A 19430-nucleotide genomic window follows, 5' to 3' on the forward strand; every position below is an offset into this window, starting at 1 on the left:
GATACAAACTGACATAGGAATTCCATCAACCCAAAATTTTTTCTGGCTACTTGGCATACCAAAGGAAGAAAAGATTAAAGTGACAAGATAATAACAGAAAACTACATACAAAGTGAAACTTGAGAGAAATAAGCTAGGCAATAAGCAGTTTTGCAAGTAAATACTTTTATCAGATACTTTTAATAGTCACTAAAATGGGTCCTAATTCAATATGACTCATAATACAAAGGGAAAATATAGTTTAAAAAAAAAACAACAAACAACTGTTAAAATAAGGAAAGAGACCAGCATAATGTTTTTACTACCTGTATAGAATACAAAAAAAAAAAAAATCTGCTGAAAACTCACATAGAGTAGTGGAACAGATGCCCTTTGATTATTATTTATGATTCACTTATTTATTATTATCATTATTGTTATTATTTATCTGTTATTATTTTTACTTTATCCATAGCTTGTATATAACATACTTTGATGAAATTCGCCCCATTTTATGTTACTTTTCCTTGACAGGTTTGTGTTCTTCCTTTTGCTATTTCCATACATATATATGTATAGGAATATGTATATGTAAATACATATATATTATATATATACATATACCCATATATATGTATTTGCTTCTATATGTATATATACATGTGCATATATGTTCACATTCATGTTTACATGTTTACATACATGTATATGTGTACATGTTTGTATATGTATATTTAAGCATACATGTAGATATATATTACTTCTTAATAAGTTCTTCCAATTTTTTCTCACAGATCTCAGATGAAAGGCATCTGACTGACACTTTTATATTAGGATTCTAACCCACAAAACTATAAGACTACAGGACAATATATTTCAATTGTTAAGGCATCTAGTTTACCCTGCCTCATGACAACAGCTCTAGCAAATTAAGTAGATTAGATAGAGATAGATAGATAGATAGATAGATAGATAGATAGATAGATAGATAGATAGATAGATAGATAGATAGATAGATAGATAGATAGATAGATAGATAGTCGACCAGGGGAGGTGGAGAGGAACAAAGTCAGAGAGAGAAAGAGAGACAGAGGGAGAATCGCATGACATATGCAATGAGGTAGATGTGATGTGCTTAGAATCCTTAAACTCCCTCCTGCCCTGGTCCTCTCAGGATGTTCTCTGAGAATCAAGCTTCTATGTTTCAAAAAGTCAATTACTTAGAAGAACCCATCTAAAAGAGCTCCATTCAACAACCACCCCTAAGTTTACAGCCAATAGCTATCACCACCTATCTACAATATATGTGAATAACAGACACTGACCAGCCCCATCAAGTTTGAAGATGACAATGGCAACCTACTCTTCTCCATCAAACCACAACCACATGAAAGTCTAAAAAAGAAACCTAGGTGCACCTAAAGACCCGCAAATCTGTGAGAGATGATGGTATTGTTTTCACCCCCACCATCTAGAATTGTCACACAGAAAAATAAGATTAACTCATAAATTTCTCAATACCTAAGTGCTAATTTGATGAACAATCTCAACATATTATTCCAAGCACATAAATGCAAAGTGTTATTGTTATTGAATCCTTTATAAAAGCTTTACCACTTCTTGATTAGAAAAATTACTTATTTGATTAAATGACCAGAGAAGCAGATTTTGGAAGAAAAGTTGTTTTTAAAACATGTAATATTTAATGGTCAAATATTACTTTGTTTAACAAATAGTTTACATATAACATCTATATTTAATTTTACCCAGTGTGGTTTCAAAGCATATTATAGGCTTTATGCCATTATGGAAATAGCTACATTTTAAAATCAGAGCCTAGATCTCTTTGAGACAGAGTTTACATGAACTTAGGAAATAAACCTTTAAACTTGTTTCCTCATTGTCAAAGTTAGAATTATAGTAGCACTTTACTCATGATGGATTAGTAGATTTTAAATGACAGAATGCATGCAAATCATGTAGCATAATAGCTAGTATTTGGTAAACATCTATGAAATGTCAGTTATTTCCTGAACTCAGGCCCAGAGTTCAAGCCCCACACCTGACAAAAAAAAAAAAAAAAAGAAATTCACTGTCTCAATGAAGTCATAGACAAGAACTGATATAGTGTGTTGCTATATTGTATGATAGACACATAAAATAAATTTAAAAGTAAAGAAGTGATAAAAAGTAGAAAAAAAAGTAGATTGGAAAACATTAGACCAAGTGATTAACCTCTACAACTGATTGAACTCTTACAATGTTGATGAAGCCCTTTCTGACTACAGTCTTTCAATAATACAAAATGGGCCAGTTGCCAGTGGCTCATGCCTGTAATCCTAGCTACTCGGGAGGCTGAGATCTGAGGATCGTGGTTCAAAACCAGACCTGGCAGGAAAGTCTGAGAGACTCTTATCTCCAATATACCACTCAGAAAACAGGAAGTGGTGCTGTGGCTCAAGTGGCCACTAGCCTTGAGCTGAAGAGTTGAGGGACAGTGCCCAGGCCCAGAGTTCAAGCCCCATGACCGACAAAAACAAAAAAAACAAAACGCAAAAATGTCTCCATTTCACTATTGATAAACACTTTCTAGGATTATATTTTTCTGGAATAATGATTGCTAATATATTTGTTTTCTTTTTTTATTTTAAAACTCTAGTTTGTCTAATACAACTTTTGTTCAAAACAATATGACTGCAAACTAGACATCATTCATAACATTCGGTAAATATCTATTGAAAAGATGATTGATCACAAGGAAATAGTAAGCTAAATGAAGAAAAGAAATGAAATGAGACCCCCTCTACCAACAGAGCTGAGATTATCAAGTAACACATTTGATAGAGAGAATTGGCATAATACAGAATGGAATGGTAATATGGGCAATACTCAAACTAACAGGGAAAGAGTTATATATAAAAAAGATACCAGGAAGCTGGAACATGTGTTAGGGCTGGAAGGACAGTCAAGGGAAAGAGGAGAGAAGAATGGAAAGAGAAAGAGTAATTGAATACAGCCCTAATATTCAATGTATGTATGTGAAAATGGAAACAGATAATTTGAAGGGGTGGTAGGTTTGGGAAAGATAGGGAAGAATGATGGAAGGGGAGATAATGATGGAGGTGCCCTGTACTCACAAAGTGATATGTTATGGAAACTTCTTTGTACAACTACCTAAAGATAATAATAAAACAATGAAAAGCTTGGAAAAAAAAGTGTATGCATAATTTAACTTTTTTCTCCACTCTGCTATAATTTTTTAATCAGGTAGAATTCTAGAAATAACTGTGGTAACAACCACCACAATAAGAAACCATGAACAAGTCATATAAGTAATTGATACACTTGCACTTTGTATAGCCAGCACACAGCAATACAAAAGCAATCTGTAAACATCAAATTCCACTGAGTTTTTCACAGTGACTTGTTGGTTCAAGTTTTGGCTTTGGTCAGGTGGTAGAGATAACCATTATTGTTTAAAGGACATTAAATAAATCATCAGTGTCTGTGGAGGAAACAACATCAAATCAGGGAGTAAAATTTAGATCTTTGCCTTTTAAGTGTTCGCTTATTTTAATGCAGGTTTCTTCTTAAGACTAGAGTGCTACACTAGCAGAGCATTACCATATACATAAATATTCCCAGAATAATTTAGATTAGCATTGGAAATCACAGACCTAAGAAGAGCCTAACAATTCAAGTACAGTATCTGAAAATAATATCTATATTAAGACCATTCCTACTTGAATATACGTACAGAACATACTTTAAAAATCATTTAGCAATATGTCCATAATTCCAAGGAAAATGATCTATCACTAATTCCATCTATGCTTATTTGTCATGATGCTGAAGATCAATAAAAATACATAGCAAGGAAATATTTAATAAGATGCTTCATTATAAAAAAGAATCATTAATTCTTGTATTCCAATTACATATATTTACATTAAAATTCTACAAAGAGTATGCTGATTTAACTTGTCCTCTTGACAAAGTACTTGAGACAGGCAATCTGAAGTGCCAGAAGATAAGCCATATGTAAAGGTAATTCTTTTTATAAAATATTATTTAACAGTGATATACATAGGGGTTACAGTTATGTAAGTAAGGTAATAAGTACATTTTTTGAACAATGTTACCCCCTCCCTCCATTTTCCCACTTTCTGCCCCACCCCACCCCTAATTCTCCTCCCCAAGTTGTAGAGTTCATTTGCAATATTATATCCAGTGAGTATCACTGTTACATTGGTTCAACCTTGGTCCCACCATTTCTGTAATTCCCCTTCCTTTCCAAAAATCAGATAAACTTACAAACAAGACAAAAAAAAAATACAAAACTTATAAACATACAAAAAAAAAACAGTGATAACAGGGAATAAACCAAAGGGGAAAAAAGAAAGAACGGCAAACATTACCCAAAAAAACTCTTTTTTCGTTTCTTGAAGTTCATTTCAGTCAGCGTCATTTTATATGTATGGTCGTGTTCACGTCTCTATTGAACCATTGTGATCCTCTGCTAAAAATATACTAGACATATTCTACTTACTGCAAATGAGGGAAACCATGCAGCCTTTTTCTTTGGGTCTGGCTAATTTCACTTAATATAATTTTTTTCCAAGTCTTTCCATTTCCTTATGAATGGGGTAATGACATTCTTTTTGATGGAAGCATAGAATTTCATAGTGTATATACACCACATTTTCTTTTTTCTTTTCTTTTTTTTTTTGGTTGGTCATGAGGCTTGAACACGGCCTGGGCACTGTCCCTCTCAGCTCTTCATAGCACCCTCCCACTTGAGACACAGTTTTCATGTGGTTTATTGGAGATAAGAGTCTAACAGACTTTCCTGCCAAGGCTAGATTTGAACCACAATCCTCAGATCTCAGCCTCCTGAGTAGCTAGGATTACAGGCGTGAGCCACCAATGCCCAGCTATACACCACATTTTCCTGATCCATTCATCTACTGAAGGGCATCTTGGTTGATTTCATAGCTTAGCTATTGAAAATATTGTTTCAATTAAAATGGTTGTGCTGGTAGCTTTAGAGTGGCCTTGTTTATGGTCATTTGGGTAAATGCCCAGGAGTGGGATTGCTGGAAAATAGGGAAGATCTATGTTTAGTCTTTTAAGGAACCTCCATACTGCTTTGCAGAGTGCTTATACAAGTTCACATTCCTACAAAGAGTGTAGTTGTGTTCCCTTTTGGCCACATTCCCACCAGGATCTATTATCATTTTTTGATACTGGCCAGTCTAGCTGGTATAAGGTAGAATATTAATGTTGTTTTGATTTGCATTTATTTTGTGACCACAGATGTTGAACATTTCTTTATGGGTCTATTGGCCATTCTTATTACTTCTTCTGAGAAGTCACTCTTTAAGTATTTAGCCCATTTGTTGAAGTGGTTTGTTTCTTTGAGATTTGGTTTATGGGAGGCTTAATTTTTTGAGCTCTAAGTATATATTTTATATGAGACATTTGTCTGGTGTGTAATTACTAAAGATCTTCTCCCAATCTTTGGCTTTCCATTTGTCCTGCTAGCAATATAGTTTTCCATGCAGAAACACTGCAACTTAATGCAGTACCATTTATCTAATATTTCTTTGATTTGTTGTGTTTTTGCATCTTTACTTAGGAAGATTTCACTTGTGCCAAGGAGACCTAGTGCTTCCCAATCTCTTCATGTAATATTTTCAGGGTATCTGATATTACATTGAGGTCTTAGATCCATCTGAAATTGATTTAGGTCCAGGGTGGTATCTACAGTTCTAACTTCAGTTTGTTTACACATGAATAGATATTCTGCCAGCACCAGTTGTTGAAAAGGCTGTCTTTCTTCCATCCTGTGGTTTTTGGATTGCTTTTCAAAGATTAGGTAGTCATGGGTCTATGGAATGGTTTCTGAGTATTCAATTGTATTCCCTTGGTCCTTAGGCCTATTCATCCAGTACCAGGCTGTTTTTATAACTAAGGCTTTGTAATAGTGTTTGAAGTTTGGTATTTAAATTCCTCCTGCAATGTTCTTCCTGATAAGGATTGTTTTGCAATTTAAGGTCTTTTCTTATTCCATATGAATTTTTTGATTGCCTCTTATACATCACTGAAGAATATTGTTGGGATTTTAATGGGTATTCATTGCCTATTTAGATTGCTTTTGACAGTATTGCTGCTTTCAAAACGTTAATCCTCCCAACCCAGGAGCATGGAAGTTTTTCTATTTCTTTAAGTTAGCTTTAATTTCATTTTCAGGTTTTTAAAGTTTTCATCATATAGTTCCTTTACATCTTGGGATAAGTTAATTCCTCAGGTTTTTTTTGTTTTTTGTTTTTGTTTTTTGGACACTATTAGAAAAAGATTTGCATTCCTGATATCAGCCACAGTTTTCTCATTTTTGGCATACAGAAAAGCTATTTATTTTTTGTTGGTTAATTTTATACCCTGCTACCTTGACAAATTTTGGATCAGCTCAAGTAACTTGGAAGAAAGCCTATGGGGTTCTTGAAATTCAGAATCATGTCACCTGAAAAAAAGAGTTTTATTTCTTCTTTTCTTTATTTTTAAATTTTTTTTATTGTGAAAATACTGTACAGAGGGGTTATAATTACATGGGCAAGATAATGAGTACATTCCTTATCAAGCATTGTAGCCAACTCCTTTGTTTCCCCTTCCCATTCCTTCCCATCCTCTCTCAGTCCCTCCACCCAGTCCTCCTCTCTGCTCCTCTCCCCCCCCCCCCCACCGGCACCAAAGTTATAAAGTTTGTTTTCGACATAACGACTTGTACAGCTCATTGTTGCAATGGGTCCACCTGTATGCCTATTTAAACGATTTGTTCTTCCCCTTCCCCTCCACAAATACAGTGAAATCAGGGGTTAAACTGTGGGGGAAGGAAATACAAAGCAACAAAGAAATAATCTTATAAATGTGTTAGAAGCAATCACAAGAAAGAAAAAACAAACATTTGAGTACATATCTTAGGGTTCATTTCCCTAACATCACCTTATCTGACCTTTTCTGCTTGACTCAGACATATACTAGATATCTCAAATAAGAGAAACCATGGGACCTGTGTTTCTTTGGGCCTGGCTTACTTCACTTAATATAATTTTTTCCAAGTCTTTCCATTTCCTAGTAAATGGGCCAATGTCATTCTTTCTGATGGAGGCATAGAATTCCATTGTGTATATATACCAAATTTTCTTGATCCATTCATCTACTGAGGGGCATCTGGGTTGGTTCCATATCTATAGTAAATAGTGCTGCCATAAACATAGTCCTGCTGGTAGATTTAGTGTGGTCTTGTTTGTAAACATTTGGGTAAATGCCCAAAAGTGGGATTGCTGGGTCATAGGGGAGCTCTGCGAGGAGTCTTTTGAGGAACCTCCATACTACTTTCCAAAGTGGTTGAACAAGTTTACACTCTCAACACCAATGCAGTAAGGTTCCCTTCTGTTCACATCCCCTCCAGCATCTGTTGTTATTAGCGTTCTTGATTATAGCCATTCTAACTGGGGTGAGGTGGTATCTCAATGTTGTTTTGATTTGTATTTCTTTTATGGCTAGGGAGGTTAAGCATTTCTTCATGTGTCTATTGGCCATCCTTCTTTCCTCTTCAGAGAAGTTTCTCTTTAAGTCTTTAGCCCACTTATTTATTGGGCAGTTGTTTTTTTGAGGATTTGTTGTTGGGGGATTTAAGTTTTTGAGTTCCAAGTATATTTTAGATATGAGACCAGTGTCCTTTGAATGGCTAGTGAAGATCTTCTCCCAATCCGTAGGCTTTCTATTGATCTTGCTAGTTATGTCCTTTGCCATGCAGAAGCTCTGCAACTTCATGCAATCCCATTTTTCCAACCTTTCTTTGATTTGTTGTGTTTATCGGTCTCTATTTAGAAAATTTAGGCCTGTTCCAAGGAGATCTAGGGTTTCTCCTATTCCATTTTGAAATGTTTTCAGAGTGTCTGCTTTGACTTCGAGGTCTTTGATCCATTTGGAGTTGATTATGGTGCAGGATGATATATAAGGATCTAGCTTTAGTTTTCTATGAGTACTTAAAGAATTTTGCCAGCACCATTTACTGAAGAGGATGTCTTTCTTCCATTCTATTTTTTAGCTCCCTTATCGAAGATTAGCTGGCTATAGGTCTGTAGGTTCATTTCTGGGTTTTCAATTCTATTCCATTGGTCCTGGGGTCTGTTCTTGTGCCAGTACCATGGCTTTATAGTAGAGTTCGAAATTTGGTTTTGATATTCCTAAAGCACTGTTCTTTCTGTTGAGGATCATTTTTCTATTCGAGGTCTTTTATTGTTCCATATGAATTTTTGGATTGCCTCTTCTTTTTCCTTGAAGAATGAGGTTGGAATTTTGATAGGTATTGCATTGAATTTGTAGATAGCCTTGGGAAGTATTGCCATTTTCACGATGTTGATCTTTCCAATCCAGAAGCATGGGAGTTTTTGCTATTTTCTAAGTTCTGTTTTGATTTTCTTTTTCAAGATTTTAAAGTTTTCATCATAGAGGTCCTTCACTTCTTTGGTTAAGTTAATTCCTAGGTGTTTTATTTTTTTGTGGGGCTATTACGAATGGTGTTGCTTTCCTAATTTCAGCCACACTTTTCTCATTGTTGGCATACAGAAAAACCATTGATTTTTGAGGGTTAATTTGCCAAAGTTTTGAATCAGCTTGAGTAATTTGGGAGTGGAGTCTATGGGATTCTTTAAATACAAGATCATGTCATCTGCAAAGAGGGAGAGTTTTAATTCTTCTTTCCCTATTTGAATCTCCTTTATGTTTGCATCTTATCTTATTGCTGTATCTAAGCATACTAATACTAGATTGAAGAGAAGAGGAGAGAGTGGACATCCTTCTCTTGTTCCTGAGTTAAGAGGAAATGGCTTTAGTTTTTCACCATTAAGTATAATGCTGGCTGTAGGTTTGTCATATACAGCCTTTATTGTATTGAGGAATGTTCCATGCATTCCTAATTTTTCCAAGACCATCATAAAGGGGTTTTGGATCTTGTCAAATGCTTTTTCTGCATGTATTGAAATAACCCTGTGGTTCTTATTCTTGCACTTGTTGATGTGATGAATAATATTAATTGATTTGCGTATATTGAACCAGCTTTGCATCCCTGAAATGAATCCTGTTTGATCATGGTGTATGATTTTTTGGATGAATTGTTGAAGTCGATTGGCCAAAATTGTGTTGAAAAATTTTGTACAAATATTCATCAAAGAAATGGGTCTATAGTTCTTTTTCTTTGATGAGTCCCTGCCTGGTTTTGGGATGAGGGTTATGATGGCTTCATAGAATGTGTTCGGTAGTGAGCTTTCTCTTTCAATTTCATTGAAGAGTTGGAGGAGTATTGGTGTGAGCTCTGCTTTGAAGGCCTTGTAGAATTCTGCTGTAAATCCATCTGGTCCTGGACTTTTCTTAGCTGGGAGGTCTCTTATTGCTGTTTCTATTTCAATGCTTGATATGGGCCTGTTAAGCTGGTTTAACTCATCTTGGTTTAGTTTTGGCATGTCAATATTTGCTAGGAAAAGGTCCATTTCTGTCAAGTTCTCAAACTTATTAGCATAAAGTTTTGAGAAGTATTCCCTTATAAAGTTTTGAATCTTGGTTTTTTTCTGTGGTGATGTTTCCATTCTCATCTCTGAGTTTATTTATTTGGGTGTGTTCTCCTCTTTTTCTGATAGGATTTGCTAAGGGTCTGTCAAATTTGTTAATTTTTTCGAAGAACCAACTCTTTGTTTTGTTGATTCTTTTCTATACTTTTTTTGGATTCTAATTCATTTAATTCTAATTTAATTTTAATTATTTCTTCCCGTCTACTGGATTGGGGTTTATCTTACTGCTCTTTTTCAAGGAGGTTGTGATTTCTCATTAAATTGTTGGTTTCAGATCTCTCCAATTTGTTGATGTAGGAACTCAGAGCAATAAACTTGCCCCTGAGTACTGCCTTTGCTGTGTCCCAGAGGAGCTGGTAATTTGTGTGCTCGTTTTTGTTGAATATCATGAACGTTTGAATTTCTTTTCTAATCTCTTCCATGACCCACTCATGATTCAACAGGCGGTTGTTCAGTCTCCATGTGTTATCGGACTTTCTTTGTTGACTTTTGGTGTTGAGTTCTAATTTTATTCCCTTGTCGTCAGAGAGAATGCAATGTATAACTTCAGTGTTTCTGAATCTGGACAAGTTTGCTTTGTGGCCTAAAATGTGGTCTATTTTAGAAAATGTTCCATGTGCTGCTGAGAAAAATGTGTATTCTGATGCTGCTGGGTGAAATATTCGGTAGATGTCTGTTAAATCTAGTTGATCTTTGCAGTTGTTTAGATCTGCAGATTCTCTGTTGAGTTTTTGCCGAGTAGATCTATCTAGTTTGGAAAGTGGTTTGTTAAAATCCCCAACAATTAATATCTTTGGATCTATGTATCATTTGAGGGAAAGTAGTGTTTCTTGGATAAATTTAGGTGCTCCGTTGTTTGGTGAATAGATATTTAGAATTGTAATATCCTCCTGAAGGAGAGATCCCTTAATTAGTATGTAGCGACCTTCTTCATCTCTTCTCATGAATTTTAATTTGAAGTCTATTTTATCTGATATTAGCATTGCACTCCCCCTGTTATGGGACGTTTGCTTGATAGAATTTGTTCCAGCCTTTAACATTGAAAATTTGTTTGTTTTTATGGGGAAGATGTGACTCCTGAAAGCAGCAGATAGAAGGATCTTGCTTTTTAATGCAACTAGACAGTCTATGTAGCTTTATTGGAGAGTTAAGTCCATTAATGTTGAGAGATATTTGGGAGTTCTTGCCATTTAACCCAGCTTCTTGGGGACTGGGAAAACTGGGTTCTTCCTATGGTTCTTGGATTCTCAGTTTTGGTGCAGTTTCTTGGCCTTTATTGTTGTCCTGTTGGTTTTCTATGTGTAGGACATCTTTAAGAATCTTTTGCAGGGCTGGTTTGGTGGAGATATATTGTTTCAATTTTTCTTTGTTATGGAAGATTTTTATTTGGCCTTCAGTTATGAAGGAGAGTTTAGCTGGATACAGTATTCTTGGTTGATAGTTGTTTGTCTTTAGGGCATGGCACACATCATTCGAGACTCTTCTGGCTTTGATTTTCTCTGCTGAGAAATCTGAAGTGATTCTAATTGGTTTCCCTTTATAGGTGATTAATCTTTTCTCATTGACAGCTTTAAGTATCTTTTCCTTGGTCTAAGTTGATCCTGTGTGGATTATAATGTGACGGTGGGATGTCCTATTCTGGTCTGGTCCATTTGGAGTTCTAAAAGCTTCTTGTATCTGAATAGGCCTATCTTTTTGCATGTTTGGGAAGTTCTCTACTAGGATCCTGTTAAACAAATTTCCTCGACCACTGACTTCTGTTTCTAAGTGCTCCTCTATACCCATTATCCTCAGATTAGGCCTTCTGATGATATCTTCCAAGTGTTGAATAGATCTATCATATTTCTTGGGCTTGTCTTGGATGGTTGTATGTTCTTTCTCTATAATATCTATTCGATCTTCTGCATGGTCTAACCTGCTGTCAAGTTTTTCTACTTTGTTTTTATTTCTTTTCCTTCTAATTGGTCAGCTTTGATGGCTTCAAATTCTTTGTTAAAACTTTGTTTTAGATCTTGTATGAACTTCTTTACTTCCTTAATTTGGTGTTCATTGTTTATTCTCAAATCACTTAGTTGATTGGTTATGGTTTCCTTGGACTCCCATTCCTTCTGTTTTGTTCTATTCAGCATTCCCTTTGTGGTCTCCCTGACTCCCTTCAGCTCTTTGTTAATGGATTCCATGAATGCCTTTAGTGATCTTTGTGTATTCTCATCCTCTTCTCTCAATTCCTGTATTACTCTTTGCTTAGTTTCCTCATGTTCACACCATTCCTGTGGTTTTCTTTGAGTGTTCTCAGCTTGCTCATGTCATTCCTGCCTTTCTCTTTGAGTGTTCTCAAGCTGCTCACGCAGTTCCTGTATCAGTTTTTAAATAGCTTCCTCACACTCATGATATTCCTGTATTAACTTTGGTTTGCCTCCTCTTTTTCCCTATCATGCTCATATAGAGTCCTTTACATGTTTTCAATCTTTTCCTGTATTGACCTTTGGTTTGTGTCCTCTCTCTCCCTATCACGCTCATACAGAGTCCTTTGTATATTTTCAAACTTTTCATTTACCATGGTTGCCAGCAGTGTTTGTAGAGCTATTTGGGAACTCTCCTCTGGATTATTCATTATTTGTTCTGTCCCCTGATTATCATGAGTGGGAGTTGAGATACCCGGACTTGCCATTTTTCTTGTGTTTTACCGGCTTACTCTGCCCATTTGGGATGAGAGTAACACCAGTTTTGTGCTTGATCACTATCTTAAGGCAAGCATCAACCAAAGTCTGTAGTTGCACAGTCAAAAGTCTGCAGAAACAATCTAGTTCAACAAATACGTCTATTCAACATCAAACAACTATATATTAATGGGCTATGAACCGCAAAGAATAATTTGGCAAACCAGAAATTATTAGGTTTAGGGAGAAATGTGGGTAAAAATAGGAATAGAAAGATGTGGGAAGGCTCAGGGAGAGTTAACTAAGTCCTAATCTCAAAGCAGGAAATAGGTTGGATAGGATGAAAGTAGAGAGAGAGAAAATAAAGAAGAAAGAGAAAGTAAAAAAGAGACAAGAAAAAATAGAAAAGCAAAACTTAAAAATTAGAAAGTGCAATGCTTAAAAATTATGCAGATTTGAAAAAGAAATGTTTAGAGAAGAGGTCCTTATAATGAGTAAAGGGAAGGGATATAAAGGAGACATGGAAAACTAAAAATAAAAATGCTTAAAATATTATATAAGTATAAAGAAGTAGTACTGCTATTAAGGAATTTAGGTCTAAGAGGTTTTGAATAAATTTCTGGATTAAGTGTGTACACAATGGGAGATAAGGTATAATAATCGACTATGGGTATATCTGAGGATGTGCAGAATAGCAATTAAGTCACACAAAGAAAGAAAGAGAAGAGAAGGTGAAAAGAATGAGAAAGAAAGAAGAAAAGATCAGAAGTTCAGTAGAGCTAAACAAAAAAACAAAAAAAAAATTAAAAAGTTTAAAAAGAGAAAAAAAAAACAAAGAAAAACGCACACACACATATACCCCTATAATAAAAATTATAAGAGGAAGAAAAAAAAGTCACTAGAAAACAATTTTTTTAATGTAAAAATTAAAAATTAAAAAAAGTTTTGGAAAAAAAAATTATAAAAAAGGTACAAACCAAAAAAAAAAAAAAAAAGAAAGAAAAAAAGTCTTTGATTTTTATTTACTTTTTTATTTTGGGAAGGGTGGGAAGATCCTGTATCTCCCTTGTGCCCATAACCAGCCTCTTGTTGGAGTCTCTGTTCTGCTTGTGGTATTTGATTTTCCTGTGGCTTGGTTGGTTTCTTAAGTCAGTTTGTTTGAGCAGGCAGAAAAATGCTCTGCTTTACCCAGGATTATGTGATCCTCCTCCCAGGCTAGTTTAATGGGAGGGAGATCTGCTTTGAGTATCACAAAAGAGGAAGATTGCTGTTTCCTCAAGTTTGGAGATGCTGTGATGAGGCTAGGTTCTGAGTAGAGTTGAGGCCTTTCAGCAAACAGTAGCTTTTCCCTGGGGGGCTTGATTGTGAGAGACTCACAGAGCCCAGCCTGGAGCCACTCTCAGGGTTTATGTTTACTGAATTTCAATTGATTGTCAAGGCTGCTAAAGGGAGGGGCAGCCTCTAGCTCTGTTTACTGAGTGAAAAGAGCCATTCCTGGGGCTGGCTGCCAAAGCTGGGTGACTTTTCCCTGGGTGGAGCTGAGGTCAGGTTAGGTTCTTGTGACCTGTTAAATTACTCTAGTTTTCTTCCAAGGCCTGAGCTGGAGCTAGCAGCTCAGCCTGGCCTTCAAAGATGGAGATCTCCAGTAGTGGGGGGGGAGGGGTGGCCTTCCCTCCTCTGTTCCCTGAGAAGGAGTGAGGATGTCTGGCTTCTACTCAGTCAAGTCTTAGTTCCTGGGTCTTCTCTGGTCTGTGAACTGCAGGATGAAGATGTCTGAAGATGAAGATGTCTGCTCCTTGTCGGTTCTTGCTAGTAGAATCCGCTCTCCCGCTGGGTCTGGTTCCTTAGTCCCGGACTCTCTGTGTTGCAGGTATGGCCACTATGGCTACCGCCCCCACGATGCCACTGCAGCGGTGGCTGCTGGCAAGTGCTCAGATCTGTCTCCTTGCCTGGGTTTTCCCTCTCTGGCCTAACTCTCTGTACTGTGATGGCACACTTGGTGTGATTCTCTGGCTTAGGACTGTTCACTGGAACACTAAAACTGCTTTCTATGCAAGAGCTTGTTTAGCCTCCAGCTTCTCCTCTGCCATCTTCAGAATTCCAAAAACTTATTTCTTCTTTTCTTATTTGGATCATCTTTATGTTTATCTCTTGCCTTATTACTCTGTCTAGGAATTCCAATACTGAATTGAAGAGAAGTGGGGAGAGAAGAAATCCTTGTCTTCTTTCTGATTTTGGAGGAAATAGTTTTTAACTTTTCACCATTAAGTATAATGCTGGTTGTAGATTTGTCATATACAGTTTTTATCATATTGAGGAATGCTCCAGGGATTCCTAGCTTTTCCAGAGCTTTAGTGTTGGATCTTGTCAAATGCTTTTTCTGCTTTTTTTGAGATAATCATGAGTCTTTTGTCCTTGTTCCTATTGATGTGAATAACTATTTATTGACTTAAATACATTGAACCAGCTTTGCATCCCTGGAATGAATCCAATTGATTCTTGTAAATTACTTTTTGATTAATTAATGGAGTCAGCCAGAAATTTATTGAGAAATTTTGCATTGATGTCCACCAAAGAGATGGGTATATACATTTTTTTCTTTAATGAGTCCCTATCTGGTTTTGGGATGAGTGTTATGCTGGCTTCATAAAATGAGTTTAGTAGTGATCTTTCACTTTCAGTTTAATTGAAGGATTTGAGGGGAAGTGGAGTAAGTTGTCCTTTGAAAGCCTTATAGAATTCAGTGGTGAATCCATCTGGTCCTGGGCTTTTCTATTTCCTTACTTGTTATGGGTCTATTTACTTGGTTTAAATCATTTTGGTTCAGTTTGGTTATGTCAACATTTGCTAGGAATTCTTCCATTATTCCAGATTCTCCAAATTGTTAGCATATAGCTTTGCAAAGTATTCTGTTAAATGGTTCTGAATCCTGCTTTCTGTCATGATATTCCCATTCTCATCTCTGATTTTATATATTGTGTTCTCTTCTTTGTCAGATTTACCAATGTTCTGTCAATTTTGTCTTTTTTTTTTTCAAAGAATCAACTTTTTGGTTTTCTGTTCCTTTCTATTTTTTTTTTAATTTTGGACTCCAATATATTTGTTTCTGAATTAATTTTGATTATTTATCTCTGTCTACTGGCTTGTTGTTCAAGGAGCTTGAGGTGTATGATTAAATAGTTGATTTGATATTACTCTGCTTTGTTGATGCTGGAACTCAGGGCTATAAATTTTCTTTTAAGTATTGCCTTTGCTGTATCTCAAAGGAGCTGGTATTTTGTGTAATTGTTTTGTTAAATAACATTTAATATTTGAATTTCCATTCTGATCTCTTCAATGACACACTGGTGACTCAACAATGTGTTGTTCTGTCTACATGAAGAACAGAATGTTCTATGGTGGCTTTTGGTGTTGAGCTCTAATTTTATTCCATTGTGCTCTGAGAGAATGCAGGGAATAATTTCAATATTTCCGAATTTTCTCAGATTTGCTTTGTGGCCTAAAATGCAATCTATTTTGGAGTATACTCCATGTGCTGCTGAGGAGAATGTATATTCTGATGTTTCTGGGTAAAATATTCTATAAATATCTGTTATGTCTAGCTGGTGTATGGAATTACTTATTTTTGTGGTTTATCTGTTGAGTTTTTGCTATGTTGATCTATCCCTAGGGGACAGTGGTGTGTCTAAATCACCAACAATCAATGTGTTTTGATGTATGTGTGATGTTAGAGTAAGTGATATTTGTTTGATGAATTTAGGTGCTTTGGCTCTTGATGTATAGATATTTAGAATTATTCTATCCTTCTGTAGGTGAGATATCTTTATCAGTATGCAATGACCTTTGCTTCTTCTTCTTAATTTTGATTTGAAGTCTATTTTATCTGATATTAAGATTGAAACTCCAGATTTTTTTTTGGGGGGGGGTCCAGTCATGGGGCCTGAACTCTGGGCCTGGGCACTGTCCCTCAGCTCTTCAGCTCAAGGCTAGCACTCTACCACTTGAGCCACAGCGCCACTCCCAGCTTTTTTCTTTTTGCTTATGTGGTGCTATGGAATCAAACCCAGGGCCTCAAGCATGCAAGGCAAACGCTCTACCACTGAGCCACCTTCCCAGCCCAAAACTCCAGAATTTTTATTGGGGCTCTTTGCTTTATGGTTTTTATTCCAGCTTTTCACTTTCTGAATGTTTGTTTTTGTGGGAAAATGGGTGTTTGGAGACAGTGTATACATGGATTCTGTTTTTTGCTTTAACAACTCAATGTCATTTAATTAAAGAGTTAAGTCCATGAATATTGAGAGTTAAGACTAAGAGATGTCTTGTAGTGCACACCATGCTACTCACCTTCTTAGGGGTTTTGCTTCTTCAATTCTTACTATATTTATCTTGTTCATTGGTAAGGGGCCGTCTATCTGCCAATATCTTTTTCTTGTTGGCTTTCCATGTGTAGAATGTCTTTGAGTATCTTCTGTACTGCTAGTTGATATGGAAGAATTTTATTTGTCCCTCATTTATACAGAAGAACTTAGCTAAGTACACCATTCTTGCTTGGTAGTTGTTTGCCTTTAATGCATGGCATACCTCATTCCAGACTCTCCTTGTTTTCATGGTCTTGTTTGAGAAATTTGTAGTTATTGTGATTGGTTTTACTTTACAGGTAATTAGTCTTTTCTTTCTGACAGCTTTAAGGATCCTTTCCTTGGTCTCTATTGATCCTGTTCAGATTATAATGTGGTGGGGGGAGTTGCAAGATCATGGATGAATATTTTCTCTCTACTTCCCCTTTTTGGATACAAAAGCAGATCCAATACCACAACAGAGCACAAATTTAATACTAAAACTCACCCAGAGCCCTGTAATTTCACAGACTTAAAGGTTCAAAATTATAGATAGGTATTCTACTATCTACTTCTCCAGATCTTTGTTTGTGTAGGTGTATTTTGATTTAAGAGTGGAGATTATACATACTTGTATCCAATGAACAAATCTATTTTGAGTTATAAAACAATCTGAACTGAAATGATAACATGATGAGCCACTTAGACACAGCCAAATTGGAAATAGACACAGTCTATCTCACAAACAAACAATTAAGGAAAAAGAACACAAAGAAGAAAACAAAGAAAAGAAGGACCAGAAATAAATGAAAACCAGTTGAAGTGGAATTAAAAGAGAAATACGAGGATATAACAAAAAATAGAGGGAACAGAAAGACGAGAACTGAGACATAGATTTAAAACATTTAAGAACATACATGTATATATGAAATAATAATAACAAAATTAAAAATACTAATACTGATAAATAGAATATTGACTAATCATATATCAACCCTGAATTAAGTATTCATGCAATTAATAAATAATCACTGTAGACTGTAGGTATATCTAGTACTAAACCTAACAGCAATGATGAAGGAAAAATAGAACAAACAAAAGAGAGGAGGAAAAATCTTCAATTTGGGGGAGGGGATCTTTTAACTTCTTGATGTCCACTATTCAGTCTTTTTGTGGAATCTTTGTTTCCTTGAAGTAGGGAGCTTTCCTTGTGACTTAGCTGGATTCAGAAGCCTTCTTGATATGGGGATCTTTATATGGGTTGTTTTCTAGATTCCCATGAATCTAGAAGCCTTCCTGAAGCTAACTTATAACTCAAAGTCGACAGATGAATTCTCAAATCAATTAGTTTGTTAGAGAGGGTAGAAAAATAGTTCTGCTTTGCAAGCTTGGAGTCTTTGTACACCTCTTTCTAGTCTGACTTAGTGAGAAGGGAGATTATTTTTATGTGGTAGAACAGTATGTAAGTGGCTCTTTTCTCTCCCTTAGGATCTCTCCATGAGCTTTAATACGTGTAATGCTATGGCATATCTGGAATCAATGGTTTTTCCTGGAGGAGCTAGCTCGTAGACCCCTCCTTTTAACCCAGCCTGGAACTGCCTTCAGCTTTTACAAACTTTCCAGTTTTTTTGTTTTATCAGTGAGATATTATAGACTTTGTTTTTTGTAATTCTAAGGTGCCCTGCCAGCTGTGAGTTGAGCTGCAGTATGTCTGGAATGCTGACTTTGTCTTCGTTCACTTCTGAGTGGTGAATCCACCATTCCCTGAGCCTGTCTCCCCCTGCACAGGGCTGCTTTCCCCTGAGTTCAGCTGTCCCTCCCTAGGTGGCCCTTCCTCCCTTTGGATGGGGTGCCTTCCCCTGAACAGAGCCACTTCTTCCTGGATAGTTTTTGTTTTTAATTTGTTTATTTTCCTCCAGAGAAGAGTTGCAAAGATATCAGATTTCTTTGTCCTCTTCAAAAATGTTTCTACATCTCTAGAAAATGTTATTAGCCAGATGCTCTGGCATTTTGGCTCTATGCCATTTTCAAAGATGATGTTCCTCACAAGTAGAGTGAGTGTTCCTGTCCTGTGGAAGGGAGGAAAAGAGGGAAGATATCTTTTGTGGGCTACTAGCAGTTTTCCCTTGGCATTTTGGACTACCCACAATGTGATGAGTTGTCTCTATGGATGACTGGGATATGGATTCCCATTCTTGGTATTTAAGTTCATGCTGGAGATGAATGGAAAGCCTACATGCATGCTGTCTCTGCTACCATTGTCATGGCTCCCCCAGTTGCTGCCACCATCACTTGGTGGTTATATCTGTCTTAAGCAGGCTGCTTGTAATTTTCTTCTTTGGCTATAAATCTCTGAATAATTAAGATTACTTGGTGTGTTTCTACATGGATAATTTGGTGGGAAAACTGCTTCTTTGGAGAGCATACTCATAGTGCCCTGTTAATTTTCTGCCAACTTCCTCATGACCTTTAAAGGAAATTCTTGAGAGAAATAGAATTCAGTAGATGAAGCACCTGTTTCCTTTTTTTATTGTTGTTGTTTTGACTTTTTTATTGTGAAAATACCTTACAGAGGGGTTACAATTACATGGGCAAGGTAATGAGTACATTTCTTATCAAGCATTATTGTCTCCTCCTTTGTTTTCCCTTCCCATCCCATCCTATCATCTACCCCACAACCAAAGTTGTAAAGTTCGTTTTTTGACATAATGACTTGTACATCTCATTGTTGCAATGGGTCCACCTGTATCCCTATTTAAACATTTTGTTTTTTTCCTTCCCCTCCACAAATTATACCAACATCAAATACAGTGAAAACAGGT

Source organism: Dipodomys merriami, unplaced genomic scaffold, assembly GCF_024711535.1.
Source record: "Dipodomys merriami isolate MVZ:Mamm:240054 unplaced genomic scaffold, mDipMer1.0.p SCAF_9, whole genome shotgun sequence".
Classification (NCBI taxonomy): Eukaryota; Metazoa; Chordata; class Mammalia; order Rodentia; family Heteromyidae; genus Dipodomys; species Dipodomys merriami.